The 26,178-nt window shown below is 43.3% G+C and overlaps 1 protein-coding gene across 6 annotated transcripts in view; it reads left to right on the top strand.

The window, feature by feature from the left end:
* The window catches only part of LOC138748364 (uncharacterized), a 169,431-nt gene that overhangs the window by 122,915 nt on the left and 20,338 nt on the right, over positions 1 to 26,178 (top strand). The window contains exons 19-20 of one of the 6 annotated variants that reach the window (XR_011347977.1): positions 7,931 to 8,115; positions 9,698 to 9,796. The exons of 4 other annotated variants lie outside the window; for them this stretch is intronic. The gene's annotated coding sequence lies outside the window, so the exon portion shown is untranslated. The remainder of the gene's footprint in view (positions 1 to 7,930; positions 8,116 to 9,697; positions 9,797 to 26,178) is intronic. One more of the 6 variants, XR_011347978.1, reaches the window with a different exon arrangement.

Raw genomic sequence — 26,178 nt, 5'->3', positions numbered from 1 at the left:
AGCGCTCGTCTCACAGTCCCACTCTCCTTCAACTTTGCCTGTCCAGTCCAACAAACTTTTACTACGTGCCTCGGCCGTTCTGAACCAGATCCACAGCACCTTTCACTAGACAGCCATCTTTGATGAAAGTAAGTTACTTCCACCTTGACCTTGGCAAGGTATCCAAGGCAGCAGCACATTCCTGCACCAGCTAAGTGATGCACATTTCCTGTCTGTAGCTTAGTTTTCCACAGATCTACAATGTGCTCCATTAGAGGTGTGCGGGCCTGGGGTCAGCTGTCATGTCTTTAGGACCTTGGTAGGAACTTCTTTTTGGACGTGCTGATGGAGGGGGTGGTTGGGATGGAGGCAGACAGGGTGGGGGCAGTGGTGAGAGGAATGTTACCCGAAGGACTTTTGATTTTGAACAGAGCTAATGCAAAAGCTGAAGATGCTGGAATCTTGAGCAAACAAAACTGGAGCAAGTCAGGCAGCATCCGTGGAGAGAACGTTTAGGGGTTGGGAAGCTTTATTCCATCTCTCTAAAAGGTGGTGACCAGAACCATTAACTGGCCATAAAATGAGTCCTTCCAGCACCTCAGTTTTCTTTCTCTCTGTGTACCTATCCGTTTGTGTTTCTAAATAGCTACCTACGCATTGACATCTATACAAGGGAGGGTTGCTGGCTCTCAATTTCAATAAAACCTTCACAACAGTCAGTGGATTTGAGATGGGGAGTAGGGGGGGGAGTGGGGGGGGGGGAAGGAAACTAGCTCTACAAACCACAGGCTGCAGTTTCCTACAGGGTACTGACAGGAACCCAGCTCCAACTTTTATTATGAAAAGAAGAAACTCCTCCCATATCACTGTGCAGTTCCCTTTGGCAGGCCTATTGTTTCCACTGAGTCCCACATCCTGGACCCCGGCCATTGAAAGAATTCCAAGATAAAGTATAGCCAAACTATGTGCAGGGCTCTGGCCTTTCCTGGATCATCCCACTCAGTCACCCCAAAGGACCACAAGCCCAAATGGGCTTCAGAATTTTTGTTTTAATGGGAGATTTGTACTCCAAGCAAGGAAATGAGGTTTGTTCTGGGAATGAAACATTTTTTTTTTTACCTTGGCACCAATCTCAAGGTTCCGGGCCTCTCTACTCTGGGAAAGGAAGAGTAAGAGGAGACTTGATGGACACCTTGAATAATTGCTAAGGGGTTTCCTCAGGATGTGGAAATACTGTTCTTGTAATGCGTGTGGTTAAAACGCAATATACACACGTGCTGGAGAAACTCAGCAGGTGACGCAGCGTCCACAGGAAGTAAAAGGGAAGCGATGTTTGGGGCCTGAGCCCTTCGTCAGGAATCTGTGTCTGGCTCACGTAATATTGGGGATGTCTTTCATATGGCCAACTGGGCACTGAGGGGTGATACAGTGTTCCCCTCAAAAACTGGGCAGATGTGGCCTATCTGGTGAGGGGTAGCACACAGCAGACATGCTCTTTTATTTAATAAATGACTGCTAATCCTGCAGAGGCAGTTCAAACAGGTGTGTGAAAGGGCAAGAACGTAATTCAGGGAAATTATATAGTAGATAGGGGTAAAAACTCTGAAATGCTGGAGGAACTCATCCAGTCTTTTCACGTCTGTGGGAAACAAAGATATATTGCCCCACTCAGTGACATACAGAACTGAGCTTCAGACGCGGGTTTGCACCTTGGCCCTGCGAACAACTGACTGACCCTCCCTCGCAAACTCCCACCCTGGCTCCAGGAGCTTATGAGCCTCTCCCTCTCCACCCTCAAACCTCCCTGCCCTCCCTTGGACCCTTCCTACCCTCCACCTCCTAATCCACCCCATCTTCCTCCCCTTCCCAACACCCTCCGCCCTACTGAACCTCCCCCTGCCTGGTGTTCACCATTCCCTCTGACCTTCTCCTCTTGGAAACTGAACGCTCTGTTCTCAAGAGACCCCTTACCTTCGTTCCCCCTTCGCCCACACCTTAAGGAGTTCCGCACACACCATGATGTTGAACTCTTCTTCTGTTAGCTCCGGCTCTACGCTTACTTCCACAACCACGATTCTCCACCCCCCACTACAGATCCTTTCTCCTGTTTTAAACCTTCTTCCTCCTCCTGGACATCTCACCCCGGTCTTCTGCCTGCTCTGGACTTTTATATTTCCAACTGTCACTGTGACATCAATTGTAACGGCCACTACTCCCCTCATTCCACTCTCACCCCCTTGCAGCACTTGACCCTCCACTCTCTCCACACCAATCTGAACCTCACCATGAAACCCAGATACAAGGGCGATGCTGTTGTGGTCTGGTGCACTGACCTCGATCTGGCTGAAGGCAGATGACAGTTCTCAGACACCTCCTCTTGCTTACCCCTCCCAACAGGACCCCACCACAAATCATCAAACCACCCTGAACTCATCACTTATGGTCACCTCCCTGGCTTGGCCTCCAACCTTATTGTTTTTCAACCCCGTACCACTTGTTTCTACTTTAAAAGGAAGAAGAGCTCAGGCCTGAAACGTCAGAGTCTCCTATAGACTCTGAAAAGACCGGCTGACTTCCTCCAGCATTTCGGTGTGTTTTTACTACAATCACAGCGTCTGCAGACTTTCATGTGTCACGTAGTGAATGGGGAAGAAGGGATACAGACTGATGCTTTCGATCTTTCATCAGAACTAGAAAACGGAGAGATCTCCCAAGTTTTTAAATGGAAAGAAGGGAGGGGGGGAGGAGAGAAGAACAGGAAAGGTCTGTAGGATGATGGAGGGAGGGAGAGATTATAGGGCAAAATATTGAGAAAGCTGGGAATGTGAAAAACAGAAAATGCTGGTTCACCCACGTGGGCCAGTCAGCACAGAGAAAGAATTCAGAGATCCTTCACCAGAAAGGGAAAAAAACTTTGGCAGATTGAGTGAAAGTTCTTCTCAAACCCACATTACGGCAATTATTTCAGAAAATAATATGAAAAGACCATTTTCCTTCACTCTTTAAAAACTGTCCAATCTGTTAGTACAGGTTAAACTCAGATCCAGCCTCTCGACATTAATTTATTAAGCCTGTTCCACCCTCCCTGTCTTCTCTCTTTTTCCCTCCCCCTCTCCCTCCCTCTCTACTCTCTCCTCCCCTCTCCCTCTCTCATTTTTTCTCTCATCCCTCCCTCTCCCTCTCGTCCTCTCACTCTCCCTCTACCCTCCTTCTCCCTCCCCTTTTTTAGACATACAGCACGGTAACAGGCCATTTCACCCTACGAGTCCATGCCGCCTAATTGACACCTGATTAATCTATATCCCCGGTGCATTTTGAACAGTGGGAGGAAACCAGAGTTCCCAGGGAAAACCCATGCACTTCACAAGCTGTTATACCAACTGTGCCACCCTCTCTTCTCCCTCTCCCTTCTCTCAAATACTTCCACATTTAAACTTTAACTCTTCCTGCTCTATGAGGGTGGTACGGTTGGTGTAGGGGTTAGTGCAACACCTCTACAGCACCAGTGATTGGAGGCCTATTGTTTCCACTGAGTCCCACATCCTGGACCCCGGCCAAAATCCCGTGCTGTCTGTAAGGAGTTTGTACGATCTCCCCATGTCTGCGCAGGTTTTCCCCGGGGCCTCCGGTTTTCTTCCACCAGTCGGAATGTTCTGGGGGTGTAGGTTAATGGGGTGTAAATTGGGCAGCACAGAGTTGTGGGGCAAAATGGCCTGTTACCGTGCTGTATGTATACATTAAAAAGAAATCTATGTAAATGTTATCCTAATTTCTTGATGGAAGTAGGATCTCATTTGCGGGGGAGACGGGGTCATGGTGATGCAACTGATTCCTAAGAGCCAGCTGCTACTACGGTCAACATAACAACTTCCTGCCATATGTGGTCCACCTTCTCTCTTTGGGCTTGGCAGTTGTTCAGCTGGTCCGCAAGCAAGCAGTGCCTCAGCTCCCCACTGAGAAAAACAAGTTTCAAATGTCAATCCTGCACATGTGTTTCCGTAGTACGTGAGAATAATCAGAACTGGGGTTATATTGTGCAGTTAACGTGGAGAACTACAAAAAAATTCCTGCGGCCTGCAAGGGTCAAGCTGTAAGATCCACAGAGCTGATTCTGCGGAATATGATTTGCATCTTTCACACTCAAAATACAAAGTTCATGTTAACATGTAGCACATTTAACAAACTGACCCAGGAAACATAGAGCAATACAGCCCACTACAGGCCCTCAATATTGTACTGACCCATATATTCTTTCCTTTAAAAAATAGTACTGAACCCTCCCTACCCCGAAACTCTCTGTTTTTCTTACATCCATGTGTCAAAGAGTCTCTTAAATACCTCCAATGTTCCAGCCTCCACCACCATCCCTGGCAAGGAATTCCAGGCACCTACAATTCTTTGTGTAAAATGCTTACCCCTGATGTATTCTCTAAACTTCCTTCCCTTCACTTTGTGCTCGTGTCCTCTGGTGTTTGCTGATCCTGCCCTGGAAAACAGGTGCTGGCCATCCACCCTACCTGTGCCTCTCATAATTTCATCCTTCTACACTCCAAAGTGAAAAGTCCCAGCTCTGCTAACCTTGCCTCATAAGACTTGTTTCCCAGTCCAGTCAGCATCCTGGTGAATCTCCTCTGCACCCTCTCTGTACCTTCCATATCCTTCCTATAATGAGGTGACCAGAACTGAACACAATACTCTACGTGTAGTCTTACCAAATATTTGTAAAGTTGTCACATGACCTTTCTACTGCTGAATTCAATCCCCCTATTAATGAATCCCAGCATCCTATAGGCCTTCTTAACTATCCTATCAACCTGTGCAGCAACCTTGAGGGATGGATGGATTTGCATATGGAAACAGAAAGGAGGCAATTTTTTTTACCCTCATCGAGTGGTGTTTCTTTGGAACTTACTTCCTCAAGGGTGGATGGAATCAAGGAGAGATAGATTTTTGATAAACCAGGAGAAAAGAGTTACCCAGGTAGGCAGCAGTGTAAAACTGAGCTAGGAATTGGATCATCCATTGGCAATGGAGGCCGTGGTCTACCCCTGCTCCCAATTCGTATCTTCAAATGTATAGAGGTAAACAAGAAAATCTGCAGATGCTGGAGTTACGAGCAATGTATAAATGTGCTGGAGAAACTCAGCATCCACGGAAATTAGAGGGCAACCAAAATTTCAGGCCTGGGCCCTTTGCCAGAAATAAGGAAAAACAGGTGGGTGTCTCAATAAAAAGATGGGGAGAGGGAGGGGAAGTGGAAGAGCACAGGCATTAGGTGTATATCGATTTATAGCTGAGAGTAGTAAAGAAAAACAACAAAAGTATATTTAATTGAATTAAAAAGAGAATAAATACAAAGGAGAGGAACTGAATATTCACACATCCTCAGGCAAATAAAATGATTTGCAATAGTGCAGACAGTCCTTTTGAGGTGTTGGAGTAGTCCCTGATTAAGCCGTTTTCAGGTGCTCGGATGCAGATAATGTGCCGGAAGACACGGCTGGGGGTGTTCAATTGGGACATTCAGATGGCTGGGGAGAAGACACCTTTCTGTCACCTGAACGTGTTGGCTGAAGAAGAGCCGCGTCCGAGTGAACGCCGGCTCCTGTGGACTGTGGCCGCAGTCCCACTTTCAGGTGCAACGGGGGATTCTCTGAGCCGGAGAATATACCTACAGGAGGAGGGTTAGGTAAGTGCTCTTCCTGGCTGGGCTCTCCACTTTCAGGTGGCCACCTGACAGCCACATTGGGGTAGAATAGGCGGCTTTACAGTCGGGTATTCTGGCCACCTGAAAGCGGCTTTAGTGTAACAAAGGGAGGTTCAAGAGCCTGTTAGGCAATACTCCAGATGCTTCCTCACCAGTACCCTGTACCTCCCTGCTCTTAAATTCCATCCTTCTGACAATGAAGGCCAGCATCCCATTTTGCTTCTTTGATTACCCGTTGCATCTACAAGTTAAAGTTTTGCAATTCATGCACTCCCAGGTCTCTGCACCACAGCGTACTGCAGTCTTTCACCATTTAAATAACAGTACAATTTGTTATTTTTCCTTACAAAATAAATGGCCTCACATTTCCCAAAATTGCCAGACTCTCCCCACTCATATAACTGATCTAGACCCTCGGCATCCTTGTCACAATTTGCTTTCCCACTCAATTTAGTATCATCAACAAACAAACATGGAAACAGGCTATTTCAGCCCACGACCCCGTGCGGCCCAATTATACCCAATTAACTTACAACCCCTGTTAGTCTTTGAACGGTGGGAGGAAACTGGAGCACCCAGAGAAAACCTACATGGACATGGGGGGAATGTACAAACTTCTTACGGACATCACAGGATTCAAACCCTGGTCCCGAGCGCTGACGCTGTTACGGTGTCTATAACTGTGTTTATAGTCCTCAATAATAGTCCTCTCAACTTTGTATGCTTTAAGGAAAACCAGCCCAGTTTTTCCAGTCTCTCATGATAATTCAACTTTCCTAATCCCAGCAACAACTTTGTAAATCTCTTCTGTAACCTCGCTAAATTTATAATTTCCCTCCTATAGTTTGAAGACTAAAACTCAAGATTCAATTTATTGTCATAGTAATAAAATAATGTTACGTTACATGAAATTTCTTGTTGCCTGCTGCAGGGCAGACGGATTCGCCACCACCAGGAATTGTCTGAGCACCTCTTGCAGTCAGACCTTCAGTCAGAGGGAGAGAAGCAAAAGAGAGGCCCCCCCCCCCCCATCCGAGAGTCCGAAGATTCACCTCCAGCGTTTCCGCAGCATCCGCAGCCACACAGAGTCCAGTCCAAACCGTTGGTGACCTGAACTCCAGATCCAATCCTCTGACACAGTCAGGGACCCTCCAGCACCCTTGGCACTTCCTCGCTTCCTGGTTCCAATACCTGGTGCCCCTCCAGCTAGTCCGAGCCAGTCTCCAGCAGCCCGACACATGCACTGGTTCCTCAGCTGCAGAGCCCCCTCGTTGGTTTGCTGCCACGCTCACCGTCCCTGCGGGTTGTCTCCTCGCTTCTCCCTCTTATGCAGTGTGTGATCTTCCCATCCTCTGCTGCCCTGCTCTAGTCCTCCACTTCCCTGGAGACTGCAGCCCCTCATGGCCGCTGCCAATTAATAGACACTGCCATCTTGGGCATAGATCTGTGGTCACGGGATTTCAGCCAAAACCACCGTCGGCTCTCTCAATGGGCCATTCAGACCCCATGTAGAGCCAATGGCAGTCGACCGGGCGGCTGGACCCCATGGGAGTGCTGCATCTCCTCTCCCTCCCTTGCTCCCCTTGGGTCTGCACCACAGAAGTGCTGCCGTTTTCATTGCTACTTCCTGATGTCATCATCATTGGTGCTGCACACACTATTCCAAGTGTGGCCTCACCAATGACTTGTATAACTTCAACGGGACATCCAATACTCCAACCAATGAAGGCAAGTGTCCCAATCTTCTCTTCATAACTCTCTCTACCTCTACTGCCATCTTCAAAGAGTTTGGTACTTGCACCCCCAAGTACCTCTGTGGCATAGCCCTCTTTAGTGCCCTGCCATTAACAGAGCAAGTCCTCCCGGTTTGATTGCAGCACCTCGCACTTCTCTCCGTTGTCCATCTGATCTGGAACCTGTTGCAAATCACTATCCATCATAACACATGGTCTTCAGCAAATTTACTTATCTTGCCACCAACAACCTTGTCCAAAAACATTTATGGATATTAAAAAATGTAAGGGTACTGAAAAACCACCATCTAGAGTCACTCTGACTCCATTTTTTTATAACACACCAACCTACCATGTGCGACCTTATCTAAAATCCAGATGAATCATATCAACTACCTTGTCCTTGTCCTTGTCTATACTCTGTTACCTCATTAAGAACTTCCATCAAGCTCGTGAGAAACTATGTCCTACGCACAAATCCATACTAACTCTCTTTGATTTTCCCTTTCAGCCCTTTTGAAAAAAAGGGTTGTCTTCCACTTACAACCGGTTGGTCAGAACAGAACAGGGTTGCATCTCAAAACGGATACAAGTTGAAAATCGTTCGTCAAATACAACATGGCGCCATCAAGACCAGTTCTCGTGAGAGGTTGGCCACCCCTGCCATAGATAGGCCCCTACTTTCATCCCAAAAGCGTAATTTTTATATTTACATATTTTTAAAAATTTATACCATATTTATTTTCAGTCATATGTACGGATGGTCGTAAGTGGCATAGGTCGTAAGTCGGGGAATCTCTCCAGACCTCAGAAATGAGTTAAAAATGTCTGTCAAGGCCCCAACAAATTCCTTCCCGCCTTCCCACAATGTTCTGGGATGCATCTGGTCAGGGCCCAGAGACTTAACCACTTTGATGTGATCTAATACCTCCCCATTATTGATACAGTCCTGCCCTAGGCTATCTTTAGTTACCTCCCTCCCTTCCCACTCCTGCTTCTTCTGAGTAAACACATTCATATAATATTCATTTAGGATCTTCCCCATGTCCTTTGACCCCACACATAGATGTCCATCCTGATCCTTAAGAAAACCTTTTCATTCCCTCATGGACCACTTGTTCATAATAAACATAAACCCTTTTTGGATTCTCCCTTACACAGTCTGCCAAATCCATTTCAAAATTTATTTTAGCCCTCCTTGGTTCCCTCCTCATTCTGCCATTAAATTCCAGACACTCCTCAAGGGATTCCCTTGAACAGACTGCCTGCGTCTCATTATACGTCTCCTTTTTTCTTTCTGATCTGTGCCGCTACACTATGTCTCTTGTGAACCAGAGTTCATTTCCCTTGTAATTCCTGCCCTGGACCTTACAGGGAGCATGTTTGTTCTGGACTTTCCTTATCACCCTCTTAAATGGCTCTCATCCAGTCAACTATTGACAAAATTGGCCTTTTTCCACTTTAGCATTCTACCTTGAGAACTAGTGTTATCATTTTAAATAACTGTCTTAAAGCTAATAAATTATGGCCAGTGATCCCAAAATGTTCCCCTTCCAAAACTTCAGTTTCCTGACCAGCTTCATTCCCCAGTTCAAGGTCCCATATTGCCCCATCCCTGGAAGGCCTGGCCACCTTTTGCTAAGGAAAGTTCTCCTGGACACAGTTAACAAAGTTCACCCCATTCCAATTCCCTAACACTGACATTCCCACTCAATGTTGGGGAAGTTGAAACCACCTACAATAACAGCTTTGAAAAAAAAGCAAATCACAAAATAACAGCTTTGCTATTTTTATAGACCTCAACAATCCCTCTACATATTTTATCTCCTGGTGATTGATGACCTGTACTATGCACCCATCAAGGAGATGGCTCTTTTTCAGTTCCTGATTTCCACTTGCACTGCCTCACTCAGTAGTTCTCTGGCAATATCCTCTCTAAAGACAGCTTTCTTCGACTAACCAAAACACAGTTAGTGTAGTGCTCAGTGCTGTTACAGCGCCAGTCACCCAGATTCAAAACCGCTGCTGTCCTCAAGGAGCTTGTACGTTCTCCCCGTGTTTGCGTGGGTTTCTTCCGGGGGTTCTAGTTTCCTCCCAAAGTGTACAGGGTTAGCTTGTTAATTGGCCACATGGGTGTATTTTGGCAATGCGGGCTCGAGGGGCAGAAGGGCTGTTATTGTGCTGTATTTCTAAATTAGAATAAATATTGCAAACCACCCCCACCCATCCAATTCTCTTCCCCTCACACCTGTAACCATGGTGCCCTATAATTCTGCAGATTTTCGATTCTTCAGAATTGGGTAGAAAAGGAATGGGATGGGTGAGAAGAAGACAACGTGTTTGCAAAAGAACAAGTTGTGCCCGAGATGAATATAAGGTGCGGACACTCTAAAGTCAAGTACACGCCCTCACACATGCGCCTGCACTGCTCTCAGTTGAAAGTTAAGGTCACCCTCCTTCCCAGCTTCCAAGCCTCCACATTCTGCAGCCCCGCAGCTGCTGTAGATCCCATCTCGCAGAAGGCTGATTATTCTCTGCTGTACATGGCCAGCCTCGACCCACTACTCCTTCAGACCAGCTACAACATCTGCTTCCAAAATCGCTTTGTCGCTGTGACACTGGTTCCTCCCCATGGAACTCAGTAATAGACCACTTCATTTTTAGCTGGTTGCAGTGTCTTGAGGACCTCCTTGACCCAGGGGGTGGATTTTGGGAGTACAAGGACTATCCTGTGTTTCCAGGGCTTCGGGCACAGAAGCTGAGCCACATTACAGCCACTCCACTCCCAGATGTGTGAAGCAAATCTCAACAGGACTGCTGGAAATGAGATCGGCTGTCAGCCACCCCTCTGGCCCTGCAGTCATCAGTTTCTTTCTTCTGGGGTGGTGTGTGCACCAGTTTGGCCATCAGAGAAGAACAAGGGAGCTCCAATTTCCAACGTATCAGAGGCAGGGTGGAGACTATTAGAGTGTGGAAAGAGATGAAGGAATCCCAAGCCAGGCACTTAAATGAGAACCTTTACACTATGCAGTGAAGTGATGCTTGATCCTGGAAAAGTTCTCACAAGCCCCACCTCATCTTCCCCTTCCATTCTATCTTAGATCACTTACACTCCAGGGTTATTTAAGGAACTACAGTATATTGACAATAATCTCCAGTCAATATAATACTTCACAATGCAGCCATAATGCAATGTAACATGACTACTAATGTGTTTTAGCTTTAAACAAACAAATTTCCCCCCCACCCCACCCCCGAAAAGGTGCTTGAAGGTTCCACTCTTTAAAGTATTTTTTTATTTAAAAAGGCCCTTCTGGCCCATGAGCCTGTGCCCCCCCTCCCCCCACCAAATACACCAATTAACCTACAACCCTGTAAAGGATGGGAGGAAACCAGAGCCCCTGGAGGAAAGCCACGCAGACACAGAGAGAATGTTCACCCTCCTCACAGACAACGTGGGATTCGAACCCCGGTCGCTCATGCTGTAAAGGCGTTGCACTAATTGCCATCCACTTACTTGCAAGATTTTACCACAAGGGCTTACTCAGAACTCTGTGAAGTATCAATGCCCACATCTGATTTGAACTGAGTGGAGGGCTGCTGTTTGGAGAGACAGTTAATCTAGTAAAGGGAATTTAATTTTTGTTACTGAACAAAACGAGGGACTGACAGGACAGGCATGTGACGTCAACAAGGAGAGTGAGAAAAATTAGTGGATTAATGTGGCACATGAGGTAATTGGCAAGGACAGTTAAATAGAGGGGTATATGGACAAGCGGCAGTGAGTGAGTGGCCCAGTGAAGGAGTAGGGAGTTCAGGCTTTGGCTCGAGAGGCTTCAGTGAGCAGATGATAAGGAAGGGCTCCCAGTGAGGTTGGTAAATTAATTTTTATTTAATATAAGAGTAGGTAATAGAGGTAGTTGGGGTAGTCCAGTACTCCAGTTGTAGGATGTGGGAGGTCAGGGACAGCATAAATGTTTCTGATGACTACCCCTATGTCTTCTTTGGCTTGGCTTCGCGGACGAAGATTTATGGAGGGGGTAAAAAGTCCACGTCAGCTGCAGGCTCGTTTGTGGCTGACCAGTCCGATGCGGGACAGGCAGACACGATTGCAGCGGTTGCAAGGGAAAATTGGTTGGTTGGGGTTGGGTGTTGGGTTTTTCCTCCTTTGCCTTTTGTCAGTGAGGTGGGCTCTGCGGTCTTCTTCAAAGGAGGCTGCTGCCCGCCAAACTGTGAGGCGCCAAGATGCACGGTTTGAGGCGTTATCAGCCCACTGGCGGTGGTCAATGTGGCAGGCACCAAGAGATTTCTTTAGGCAGTCCTTGTACCTTTTCTTTGGTGCACCTCTGTCACGGTGGCCAGTGGAGAGCTCGCCATATAATACGATCTTGGGAAGGCGATGGTCCTCCATTCTGGAGACGTGACCCATCCAGCGCAGCTGGATCTTCAGCAGCGTGGACTCGATGCTGTCGACCTCTGCCATCTCGAGTACCTCGACGTTAGGGGTGTGAGCGCTCCAATGGATGTTGAGGATGGAGCGGAGACAACGCTGGTGGAAGCGTTCTAGGAGCCGTAGGTGGTGCCGGTAGAGGACCCATGATTCGGAGCCGAACAGGAGTGTGGGTATGACAACGGCTCTGTATACGCTTATCTTTGTGAGGTTTTTCAGTTGGTTGTTTTTCCAGACTCTTTTGTGTAGTCTTCCAAAGGCGCTATTTGCCTTGGCGAGTCTGTTGTCTATCTCATTGTCGATCCTTGCATCTGATGAAATGGTGCAGCCGAGATAGGTAAACTGGTTGACCGTTTTGAGTTTTGTGTGCCCGATGGAGATGTGGGGGGGGCTGGTAGTCATGGTGGGGAGCTGGCTGATGGAGGACCTCAGTTTTCTTCAGGCTGACTTCCAGGCCAAACATTTTGGCAGTTTCCGCAAAGCAGGACGTCAAGCGCTGAAGAGCTGGCTCTGAATGGGCAACTAAAGCGGCATCATCTGCAAAGAGTAGTTCACAGACAAGTTTCTCTTGTGTCTTGGTGTGAGCTTGCAGGCGCCTCAGATTGAAGAGACTGCCATCCGTGCGGTACCGGATGTAAACAGCGTCTTCATTGTTGGGGTCTTTCATGTCTTTCATGAAAGACCCCTATGTAATGCGCGTTGAAAGGACCAAAGACTTATTGATCCAAACCAAGGCTTTTATTAACTAAAAGACTGGAGCATATCACAAGTAGGTTGACCAGTCCAGAATAACCTGGTCTGGCTAGGATCAATCCTTTAAGACCTGCCAGTAGGTGTGGCTACACTGTCAGCCAATCACAGTCATCCTACACTACCATCTGTACATATGTACAGATAGACATTGGCAATAGAATCTATACTATCACACCCTACAAAAAGTGCATCCAGATGCAGCTCCTTGGAGGCCAAATTAGGGAACTAGAATTGCAGCTTGATGAGCTTCAGATCATGAGGAAGACAGAGGCAGCCATAGATAGGAGTTACAGGGAGACAGTCAGCCCAAACAGACTCGAGTCAGCTAACTGGGTGACTGTGAGGAAAGGGAAGGGGGGGGGGGAGACAGATAGAGTAGAGTACTCCTGTGGCTGTTGCCCTCAGTAATAAGTGTACTGTTTTAGATACTAAAACAAGTCAGGGTGGTCAGGTCTCTGGCGTGGATCCTGGCCCTCAGCTCAGAAAGGAAGGGGAGGAAAAATGGAGAGCTCTTGTAATTGGGACTCATTGGTTAGGAGAGCAGATAGGAGGTTTTCTGGACAAGATCAGGGCTCCCAGGTGCCAGGATCAAGGATGTCTCTGATCGAGTTCTCAACATTCTGGAGGGGGAGCAGCCAGATGTCGTGGTCCACATAGGGATGATGTCCTGAAAGAAGAATATAGGGAGTTAGGGAAGAAATTAAAAAGCAAGCTCAAGGGTGGTAATCTCACGATTGCTGCCTGTCCCACGTGCCAGAGAGGGTAGGAACAGGAAGATGTGGTGGATGAATGTGTGGCTAAAGAGCTGGGGCAGGAGCAGATTTGTAGATCATTGGGATCTCTTCTGACCTGTTCTAAAAGGCCAGACTAGAGGGGGTCCAATATCCTGGTGGGCAGGTTTGCTAGATCTGTGGATAAGGGTTTAAACTAGTTTGGCAGGGAAGTGGGGATCAAAATGAGAGTACAAAGATCAGGGTAGAAGGACAATAGATTTGAAGGGAGAGAGAATGAGATAGTTAAAATTAATGGAAGGGGTAGTAAACGTAGATGGTAATCAAAGGAGTGAATGTGGGGGACATTCTGTATATATTTAAATGCAAGGAGCACGGTGAGCAAAGTGGATGATCTTAGAGCAGGGATTGACACATGGAACTATGATATTTGAGCCATCAGTGAAACTTGGTTGTAGGAGGGGCAATGATTGGCAAAATTCCATATAAATCCTAAGAGATAGGCAATGAATTTTGTTGTTTTAGGCGTGTTAGAACAGGGGGATAAAAGGTGGAGGAGTCGCATTGCTTGTTAGAGAAAACATTACAGCGGGGCTATGGCTGGATAGATTAGAGCACTCATCCTGAGAGGCTATTTGGGGAGGAATGGGAAAGGCATGAAAACACTAATGGGGGTGTATTATAGACCACATAAAAAACAGAGGGAATTAGAGCAGCATATTTGTAAGGAGATTGCATATAGGGGTAGTAAACATAAGGTGGTGATTGTAGGAGATTTTAACTTTCCACGCATTGTCTGGGACACCCTTACTGTAAAAGGGCTGGATGGTTTAGAGTATGTCAAATGTGTTTAGGAAAGTTTTCTAAATCAATACATAGAAGAACCAACTAGAAAGGGGACCAGTGTTGGATCTCCTATTAGGGAACGAGATAGGTCAGGTGACAGTGGTTTGTGTTGGGGAACATTTTGGGACTAGTGATCATAATACCATTAGTTTTACGTTAACTATGGAGAAACATAGGGCTGGGCTAGGGTTAAGATCCTTGATTGGAACAAGGATAATTTTGAGGAGATGTGAAAGGATTTATAAGCAGTGGATTGGGATAATTTATTTTCTTGGAAAGATGCAACAGATAAATGAAGGATATTCACAGGGTATGTCCCTGTGAGGATTAAAGGTAAGGTTAGAAAATATAGGGAGCCTTTGTTTTCAAGAGATATTGGGAATTTGGTTCGGGGGAAGAGAGATGTGTACATTAAGTACAACCAGCAGGGAATAAATGAGGGGCATGAGGAATATAAAGTGTGCAAAAAAAATCTTAAGAAATTAGAAAGGCTATGAGGCTGTTTTGACAGGCAAGGTAAAAAAAAAAGAATAGTGAGGGATAAAATTGGGCCCCTTGAGGATCAGAGGGGTAGCGTATGTGAGAAGGAGAAATTTTAAATTATTTATTTTCTTCAGTATTCACTAAGGGAATGAATATTGAGTCAGGTGAAGTGAGGAATACTAGTAGTGAGGGCATGGAAATATACAGATTATTGAGGAGGCAGTACTGGCTATTTTAAAGAGAATAAAGGTGGATAAATCTGTGGGTCCTGATAAGATAATCCCTAGGACCCTGAGGGAGGTTAGTGTAGAAATAGTAGTGGGGGGGGGGGCTGACAGAAATATTAACATATCATTAACCACAGAGGAGGTGCCGGAGGATTGGAGGGCTGCTCATGTTGTTCCACTGTTTAAAAAAGGCTCTAAAAGTTAACCAGGTAATTATAGGCCTGTGAGTCTGACATCAGTGGTAGGTAAATTAATGGAGAGTGTTCTTAGGGATGGAATTTATAATTATTTGGATAACCAGGGATTCATTAGGAGTAGTCAACATGGTTCTGTGCGTGGCAGATAATGTTTAACAAATCTTATCGAATTTTTCGAGGAGGTTATTAAGAAGGTTGACCAGGGGAAGGTTGTGGATGTTGTCTATATGGACTTTAGTAAGGTCTTTGTGACAAGGTTCCACATAAGAGGTTAGTTAGGAAGGTTCAATCATTAGGTATTAATGTTGAAGTAGTGAAATGGATTCAACAATGGTTGGGGAGGAGTCACGTGATGGAGTAGTGGCCGGACAGTGAACTCCAGCCCTCTCCAGAAAAGTCAGGAAAAACAAAGGAAAACACAAAGGCACAGAAATAAAAGTGAAAAAAAAGTGAGTATAAAGGTGGAAAGAAGATGGCGACAGAAAAAGAAAAATTGAAAGCAACGGTAAGAAGAGAGGAAGAGAAGACAACGGAGGAAGAAGGTGAAGGCCTTACCTGTTCGAAGAGGCCCGCGATGGTGAGAGAAACCCGCTCCTTCAGGTCGGTAGATAATGGACTACAAAAATGGCTCGCTGAGCCGAGAAAAAGTGCGCAACCGCGCATGAAAAAAAACACACCGACGGGAGGGGGGACCAGCTGGGGAGTCGATCTCCACAGCTGGCAACGACAGCTGCAGAACACCTGCAGCAAGAAGAGACCACAGAAGACAATGGAAACAAGAAAGAAGAGAAGGAAAGGGCAACAAAGAAACAACAGATGGCCAACCCAGAGGAAGAAGAAGAGGAAGAGGAAGAGTACAGTGAAATAGAAGAAGTAGAGAAAGGCAAGATAAAGGAGGTACTTTCTCTTATTAAAGGATACATGGAGTCATTTAAAGAATGGCAAACACAGGAATTTAATGATTTAAGAAAAAGAATAAACAACACAGAAGAGAAAATGAATAAAATAGATATGACCTTAACAGAAATGGGAAAGAAAATGGACAAGATGGAAGAGCGGGCAGTAGCAGCAGAAATGGAGGTAGAAGACTTAAAAAAGAAATTGGAGGAATCTAATAAAAAAGCGATAGAGACACAAGAACTGTTAGCTCAAAAAATAGATATAATGGAAAATTATAACAGAAGAAATAACATAAAGATAGTGGGCCTTAAGGAAGATGAAGAAGGCAAGAATATGAGGGAGTTTATAAAAGATTGGATCCCTAAGACCCTAGGATGTCCAGAACTACAGCAAGAAATGGAAATAGAAAGGGCACATAGAGCATTGGCCTCTAAACCACAACCACAACAAAAACCAAGATCTATTGTAGTAAAATTCCTAAGATATACTACAAGAGAAAAGGTACTGGAGAAGACAATGGAAAAAGTAAGAGAGGGCAACAAGCCACTGGAGTACAAAGGGCAAAAAATCTTCATTTATCCAGATATAAGTTTTGAACTCCTAAAGAAGAGAAAAGAGTTCAATACAGCAAAAGCGATTTTATGGAAGAAAGGGTATAAATTTATACTAAAGCATCCAGCGGTATTGAAAATATTTATTCCAGGACAACAAAACAGACTATTCTCGGACCCAGAAGAAGCACGAAAATTTGCAGAACAATTACAAAAATAGACTGAGGGATGAAGATGGGTAATGAGAGTAAAAATGATCACGATTGATATGTATGTGGGTAAAGAGGTATAAGAGTGAATAGATAAAATGTGCATATGTGAAGGTATCTGTACTTAGAGGAAAATATAGATAGTATAGACAAGAATGAATAAGGGAAGGAAATGGAATAGAGAGAATAAGGAGGGAATTAAAAGAGTGACCTTTGTTACATATGAAAAGTGAAATCTTTTCTGGGGAAGGCTGGGTGGGGAGAAATAGCGGTCACTGCAAAATCAGTTGACGCTTGCGAGTGAATTCGCAAACCCAAATGGAGAGGGGAGATGTGGTTGTCCGACAAGGGATAAAGGACAACTCAGGAGGGGAAGGGGAGATTGGGGATAAAGAAGATATAAATAGAAGAATAAGGAAAATGTTGGATGTTGTAGGAATGTTGTCTTATAAAGAGTTGAAAATAAGAAAACAGAAATGGAAAAGGAGGAAAGGTAATGATGGAAAAACGGAAGGAGAAGATAAACAAAGTATAAAATGGCTACGCTGAACTATATGACTTTAAATATTAATGGAATACATAACCAAATTAAAAGGAAGAAACTACTAAATTTACTGAAAATGGAAAAAATTGATATAGCATTTGTCCAAGAAACACACTTTACTGAATTGGAGCACAAGAAATTAAAGAGAGATTGGGTAGGACATGTAACAGCAGCATCATATAATTCAAAAGCAAGAGAAGTGGCTATATTAATTAGTAAAAATGTGCCATTTAAAATAGAAGAGGAAATAATAGATCCAGCAGGGAGATATGTTATGATAAAATGTCAGATATATTCGGAGTTTTGGAATCTACTTAATGTATATTCACCTAACGAAGAAGATCAAAAGTTTATGCAAGATATCTTTTTGAAGGTAGCTAATACGCAAGGGAACATACTAATAGGAGGGGATTTCAACCTGAATTTGGATCCAAATATGGATAAAACGGGGAAAAAAATTAACAGGAAGAACAAAGTAACCAAATTTATAATTAAATCAATGCAAGAAATGAAACTTTTGGATATATGGAAGAAACAAAACCCAAAAGAAAAGGAATACTCATACTACTCGGCTAGACATAAAACATACTCAAGAATAGACCTATTTTTGTTATCAGCTAGTATGCAGGATAGAGTAAGAAAAACAGAATATAAAGCGAGAATACTATCGGACCATTCACCCTTAATATTGACAGTAAAGCTAGAGGACATCCCTCCAAGAATGTATAGATGGAGATTAAACCCCATGCTACTTAAAAGACAGGATTTTAGAGAATTTATTGAAAAACAATTAAAAATGTATTTTGAAGTAAATACGGAATCAGTGGAAGATAAGTTTATACTATGGGACGCAATGAAAGCATTCATTAGAGGGCAAATAATAAGCTATGTAACCAAGATGAAGAAGGACTATAATCAGGAAACAGAGCAGTTGGAAAGGGAAATAGTAAACATAGAAAAAAAATTAGCAATAAAGGAAGATACAACTAAAAGAAGAGAATTGGCGGATAAAAAAATAAAATATGAAACATTACAAACATATAAGGTAGAGAAGAATATAATGAAGACAAAACAGAAATATTATGAACTAGGGGAAAAAACGCACAAAATCCTAGCATGGCAGCTTAAGACAGAACAAGCTAAGAAAATGGTATTGGCATCAAGGAAAAAAGACAAACAAATTACATATAATCCAAAAGAAATTAAGGAAAACTTTAGAGAATTCTATGAACAATTATACCGAACTGAAAACGAAGGGAAAGAAGGGAAAATAGAGGAATTTTTGACTAAAATTGAACTACCAAAACTACAAATAGAGGAACAAAATAAATTAACAGAACCATTTGGAATAGTAGAAATACAAGAGATAATAAAAAAATTACCAAATAATAAGACACCAGGAGAGGATGGATTTCCAATAGAATTCTACAAAACATTTAAAGACTTATTAATACCCCCCCTCCTGGATGTAATCAACCAGATTGATGAAACACAAAGCTACCAGATTCATGTAAAACAGCAATAATTACAGTAATACTAAAACAAGGGAAAGATCCACTCTTACCAGCGTCAAATAGACCAATATCTTTGCTAAACACAGACTATAAGATAATAGCTAAACTATTAGCAAACAGATTAGCAGAACAGGTACCGAAAATGGTAAATTTAGACCAAACTGGATTTATCAAAAAAAGATGCACAACAGACAATATTTGTAAATTTATTAACTTAATTCATGCAGTAGAAGGAAATAAAGCACCTGCAGTAGCAGTTGCTTTAGACGCAGAGAAGGCCTTCGACAGAGTAGAATGGAATTATTTGTTCAAAGTATTGCAAAAATTCAGTTTACCGGAGAAGTATATTAATTGGATTAAAGCATTATATAAGGGACCGTTAGCGAAAGTGACAATAAATGGACATGTATCAAAGCAATTTAACTTAAGCAGGTCAACGCGGCAGGGATGCCCACTATCACCTTTATTGTTTGCGCTAGCTATAGAACCACTAGCAGAATTGATAAGAATAGATAATAATATAAAAGGATTAAAAATAAAAGACAGGGAATATAAAATCAGTCTATTTGCGGATGATGTTATAGTGTACTTAACAGAACCAGAACTATCAATAAAAGAATTATATAAGAAATTGAAGGAATATGGAGAAGTGTCGGGTTACAAGATAAACGTAAATAAAAGTGAAATGAATAATGCGGATTTCTCAAAATTTAAGAAGGAATCTCCATTCAGATGGCAAATGCAGGCAATAAGATACCTAGGTATACAAATAAACAAAAATCTAGGCCAATTATATAAACTCAATTATAATCCACTAATGAAAAAATTACAGGACGATTTAGAGCATTGGAAAGATCTACCACTAACACTGGTAGGAAGGATAAACTGTATTAAAATGAACATTTTTCCAAGGATATTATACTTATTTCAGGCATTGCCAATACAACTGACAGAAAAAATTCTTCAAAGAGTTAAAGAAAATAATAAGGAAATTTTTATGGAGAGGCAGGAAACCGAGGATAGCACTAGATAAATTAACAGAATGGTATAAACAAGGAGGCTTACAATTGCCAAACTTTAAAAATTATTATAGAGCCGTACAATTAAGATACCTATCAGATTTTTATCAAACAAGGGAAAAACCAGACTGGACGAGATTAGAATTAGATAAAATAGGGGAAAAGATACCTGAACACATATTATATAAATGGGATGAAAAATTGGTACAACATAGAACTTCTCCAGTATTACATCATCTCCTCAATATTTGGAAGAAGATCCATGTAGAAAGAAATAAAACAAATTATCAATTACCAAAACTAATATTGACGCAAAATAAGCTACTCCCTTTTACAATAGACAACCTTTCCTTTAGAGAATGGGAAAAAAAAGGGATTAAAAGAATAGAAAATTGTTTTTCAGGAAGTAGATTCTTATCCTTTGAACAAATGAGAGATAAGTACAATATAACTGGAGATACAGCGCTGGCATATTACCAACTGAGATCCTACTTGAAGGATAAATTAGGAAGCAATTTGAGTTTACCAGAGGGAAGTAACCTTGAATATGTGATTACAGATACAATGTTAATCAAAAGATTTATAACAAATATGTATATTAAACTGCAAGAAAAGGAGAATGAGGAAACAAATGGTAAAACTAAACAAAAATGGGAACAAGATTTAAATATAAAGATAAAAAAGGAAACATGGGAGAAATTATGTTCTGGAACGATGAGAAATACAATAAATAAGAGGCTACGTATGATACAATATAATTGGTTACACAGACTATACATTACACCGCAAAAGTTAAATAAATGGGACCCAACAGTATCTGATAGATGTTTTCGATGTAAAAAAGAAATGGGAACAACAATTCATGCAATCTGGACATGTGAGAGAGTAGAAAGATTTTGGGATGATCTCAATCAGATATTAAATAAAATAACAGAAAACAATATACCAAAGAATCCAGAGATCTTTCTCCTAAGTAACATAAAAAACAAAGAATTTGGAATTGATTTGGAGGATGCACAAAAAAGATTTGTTAAGATAGCCCTAGCCGTAGCAAAAAAATGTATTATGTCAACCTGGAAATTGGAAGATAATTTGAAAATACAACAATGGTATATAGAAATGAATAAATGTATTCCATTAGAAAAAATAACATATAGTTTAAGAAATAATATTGAAATATTCAAACAAGTATGGGAGCCTTACATTAAATACAATAGCGAAAACCTACCGGGGACAAACATTACCTAAGTTGATGGAAGGAGAAGGAAAGAAAAGAATGGACTCTGTAGAATTTCTGGTGTATTTTTGTTGAATGACAACATTGTCTGACTGAATTAATACAACCTAGATTGTATACCTAAAATGGATGAGAGGGGGGGGGTGGGGGGTGGCTTGGGAGGAGGGAGGTGGGGGGGGGAGAAAAAGTCACTGTAAATGTGTGAAAAAGAAAAAGTGTATATCATGGCTAACGTGATTTATGGTGTGAAAAATAAAAAATTTTAAAAAAACAAAAAAAAACAATGGTTGGATGGGGATGCCAGAGAGTAGTGGTGGAAAATTGTTTGTCAACTTGGAGGCTGGTGACTAGTAAAGTGCCTCAGGGATCGGTACTGGGTCCATTGTTGTTTTTCACATATTAATGATCTGGATGATAGGGTGGTAAATTGGATTAGTAATAGGCAGATGATACTAAGATTGGTGGTGCTGTGGACAGTGAGGAAGGTTTTCATAGCTTGCAGTGGGATATAAGCCAGTTAGAAGAGTGGGCTGAAAGGTGGCACTTGGATGTGTGAGGTGCTACATTTTGGTGGGACTAATCAGCAAAGGTCAGACACGTTAAATAGTAGAAAAATGAGGAGTGCAGTAGAACAAAGGGATTTAGAAAATCTGGTACATAATTCCATGAAAGTGGAGTCACATGTAGATAGGGTGGTGAAGAAACCTTTTGGTATGTTGGCCTTCATAAATCAGAGTATTGAGTACAGGAGTTGGGATGTCATGTTGAAGTTGTATAGGCATTGGTGAGGCCAAATTTGGAATATTGTGTGCAGTTTGGTCGCCGAATTATATGAAGGGCATCAACAAAATAGAGAGAGTGCAGAGGAGATGTTCATGAATGTTCCCTGAGTTTCAGGGTTTGAGTTACAGGGAAAGGTTAAACGGGCTAGGACTTTATTTCCCTGGAGCATAGAAGAATGAGGGGTGATTTGAAATTATCAAAAATTATGAGGGGAACAGATAGAGTAAATGTGGACAGGCTTTTTCCATTGAGAGAGGGGGAGATTCAAACAAGAGGTCATGGATTGAGATTGAAAGGGGAAATGTTTAGGGGAAACATGAAGGGGTGGTGGGAGTGTGGAATGAGCTTCCGGGCAAAGTGGTAGATGCGGGCTGGATTTTAATATTTAAAGAATAGTTGGATAGGTATATGGACGAGAGAGGTACGGAGGTTTATGGGCTGGGTGCAGTTCAATGGGACTAGGTGGGAGAAGGTGTTTGGCATGGACTAGAAGGGCCAAACTGGCCTGTTTCTGTGCTGTAATTGTTATATGGTAATATCAATTCCCTAGCAATGTGCCTCCACTCAAGTCCTTTACTGCAAAGGCATTATGTCTTAAAGTCTTTTGCCTACTTTACCACAGAGGTGGTGATTGTTGTGCAGAGGCAACAAGCTGTCATCACATATTACCCGAGAGTGTGATCATTCCACGAGATTATCTGGAATCATGGAATTATTTGAAATGCTGACTATTCTGCCAAGAGAAATTACTGGTAAAGTAAGACTGTTAAGTTTCAGTCATAGGCACGGCATTGTGAAACCACATCTTGAAAACTGCATACATATTGGTTTCCTTATTTGAGGAATGCTAATGCATTAGGAAGCAGTTCAGAATATGTATCATAGATAAATATCTGGAACTGGGTGGGTTGTTAAGAAATAATCCAACCAGAAACAGGCCCTTCCACCCAAGGCCTATGCCCACCAATAACAACTCATTCACCCTGACCCCATTCTATTCTTCCTGCATTCCCCCAGATTCTACCATACATCCACATTGTGGGCAATTTACAGGACCGTTTAACCTACTAACCCACACAAATCTGGGAGGTGGGAGGGTTTTGGCACCCGGAGGAAAAGCACACAGTCACACAGCCAGCACCAGAGCTCAGGATCGAACCAGAGGGACTGGAACTCTGATCTGTCACTGCATAATGAGGAAATGTGGGACAGGCTGGGGGTTGGAACGGTGAGAGTGGATTTGGCCGGAGCGTAAGATCAGGGTAGGCGTGGAGAGGATGCTTCCTCTTGTGGGAGACTCTGGAAATCAAAGCACTGTTTAAAAAATGAGAGTTCATCCATTAAAGAAAGAGGAAGTGATTTTTTTTCTCTCTCTGATGGTCTTTGAAAGAGTGGATGGAAGAAGTTGGAATATTTTTCAGGCAGATAAATTTTTGATAAGCAAGGACGTGACAAGCCGAGACAAACCTCAGACAAACCTAGTGCCAGCTAGAGTCTCTGAGGCTTGTCTGCAGCAAGATCTATTCAGCTTCCTTCCAAAACTGCTGATTAAACCTTTGTCCACATGAGCATAGGATCTTTCAAACACTTATCTCTTTCAACCTTGTATATATCCAATGATCGGGGACAGATGTGTCCTCTTCTCAACAGGTGACGTCCTCCAGTTTCTGGCACCGTGCACAAGCCCACTCCTCCCCTGGAGTCTGCAACCCCTCATGGTATGCTGCCCAGTATGGCCATCTTGGGCACAGACCTCCATGGTTGCGGATATTAAAAAAACCCACCGTCAGCCCCTTTGACAGGCCATTTAAAGTCTGTTCAGAGCCGTTGGAATTAGGACAAGCAGTAGGACCCTGCAGAGCAGTAGTGTGTCTCTGCTTCCCATTCTCCCCAGTCCACACCAGCGGGAGCACTGCCACTACTGGTGCTCAGGCAGCACTGCCATTCCATGACTGCGACAAGAATTGTGCCGGCCCTGCTTTTGTACCTGCTCTCCATGACTGTATGACTGGAATGGTACAAAGGACCTGCTCCCATAAATCACTCCAATGTTGCTTCAACACCTTTCTGACCACTTCACAATTTCTGGCACAGTCAGCGTAGCGCTATGCAACTCCCGTGATCTGGGTTAGAATCCCGCTCTGTCTGTAAGGAGTTTGTAAGTTCTAGCCATCTCTGTGTGGGTTTCCTCTGGGTGCTCTGGTTTCCTCCCACCTTCCCAATCCATACAGGGTTTATAGGTGGATTTGGTGTATTTCGGGAACATGGGCTTGCAAGGCCCTATAACTGTGCTGTATGTCTAAATTTAAAATTTAAAAATAACGTGTGGGGTTCCCAATGGATGTTTATATTACAGGGATCCATGATGTAGCATAACAAAAATAGGTGCAATTCAACTTCTCATCAAAAGAGTTTGCAAAGCAATGCACTGGAGTTGAGTCAAAGCACAATGCTGGAGAAACTCAGCAGGTCAAACAGTGGCCTTTATACAGCAAAGATAAAATATGTAATCATTGTTCCAGGCTTCAGCCCTTCATCAAAATCTGAGCAAAATGTCACAGCTGCCTGGAAGAAAATGGTGGAGTGGTGGGGGGGGGGGGGAGGGGGTGGAGGAGCACAGTCCCACAGACAGGAAGTAATAGGAAGTGGATAAGGCACACTGGCAAACGGGGAGGGGGGATGGCTCTGTGAATGGAGAGGGAAGGGGGTGGAGAGCTGGAGGAAAGGAAGACAGGGGGAATGGAAAGGGAGGGAGAACTGGGAGTGGTCTAGCAGAAAATGGAGATGTTAATGTCAATGCCGTCCGGTTGGAGAGTGACCAGACAGAAAATCAAGTGCGGTTCTTCCAATTTACGGTGGTCTTTGTGGGATAGTACATGAGGCCTTGGATAGACATGGGAATGGGGCGTGGAATTGAAGTGGCCTCATGTAAACCTTTGGCCAAGAAATCTAGAATTCCTGAATTAGGACAAGCAGTAGGACAAGCAGTCCCAGTGAGGACAGCTCTGAGGTATGATCATGTTGAACGCTGAATTGAAGTTAATGAACAACAGCCTGACATGCGAGGCATCATTCTCTAGGTGGGTCAGGACGGAATAGAGGGTCAAGGCTACCTGTGGAGCAGTTTGGATGAGAGGTAAACTGGAACGGGTCCAACGTTGCTGGACGGAGGTATTTGATTTCATTTTCTTTCCCCTGCCTGTCAACCATGCTTTCCTTTCTCCAGGCCCGAAACTTCAACTGGTCTCCATGGGTGCTGTGTAACCTCTAGCACTGTTGGGTATTGTTTCATCGTGGTTGGTTTGCTGACTTACTGGGAGTGCAAACTAAAGGTCACTGGTTCAACGCTTTGCTGGCAAGTCAGAAAACAGAGCTGCATTGATGATGTCACTGTGCCTGTGAGTTGCAGGGAAGAAGTGAACACCCGCTATGGAGTGAATCACGGCAGGAAGGGTTGGCTGCAATTTCCCAACAGGCATTTCAATACTTGTAAAACCTTTCTGTGTGATTCACACGTCGTAAACAAGGCTTTACTGAATGTTGGAGTAATGTCCAGAGATTATTTGCAGAGATGAGGAGTTTATTCATGAGGAAAGATGGAATCTAGAAGAATGGAAATTAAACTATGTTTTGCCAATGTGGGAGTGCAGAATCAGGGAATAATGTTTCAAATAAAGGGAAACCAATGAAATGAGGAGGAATGTCCTCTCTCCAATGGGTGTGAATCAGAATCAGAATTTATTGTCATCAACAAGTGACGAAATTTGTTATTCTGTGGCAAACATTCATGTAAACCACCTTATAACAATAAATAAAAATAGTGCATGAAAAGTCAAAGTGAGCCAGTGTCTGTGGTTCATTGTTAATTCAGGAATCTGATGGCAGCGGGGAAGAAGCTGTCCTTGTGCCGCTGAGTGCTTGTCTTCTGGCTCCTGTATCTTTTTCCCAATGGCAGCAGAGTGAAGAGGGCATGGCCTGGGTGGTGAGGGTGGTGGGGGGGGGGGGGGTCCTTGATAGAGGCTGCTTTTTTTTAAGACATCACCTCATGTAGTTGTCCTCGATGGAGTGAAGTCTGGTGCTTGTGATGTCATAGGCCAAGTTAACAACCCTCTGGAGTTTACTCCCGTCATGAGAGTTGGCGCCTTTGCACCAGCCAGAATCTTTGGAAATCTCTACCCCAGAGACTTGTCGATTCTGAATCTTTAAGTATATTCTACTCAATATTCAAGACTGGAATTTTAAAAAAATAATTTGCAAGTGTAAAAGATTAGGTTTTTTTTTGAGCATTGACTTTTAAAAGCAAATTGTTGGATGG

This window comes from Narcine bancroftii, chromosome 13 (assembly GCF_036971445.1).
Source record: "Narcine bancroftii isolate sNarBan1 chromosome 13, sNarBan1.hap1, whole genome shotgun sequence".
NCBI lineage: Eukaryota > Metazoa > Chordata > Chondrichthyes > Torpediniformes > Narcinidae > Narcine > Narcine bancroftii.
This window is presented reverse-complemented; position numbering and strand designations above follow the sequence as displayed.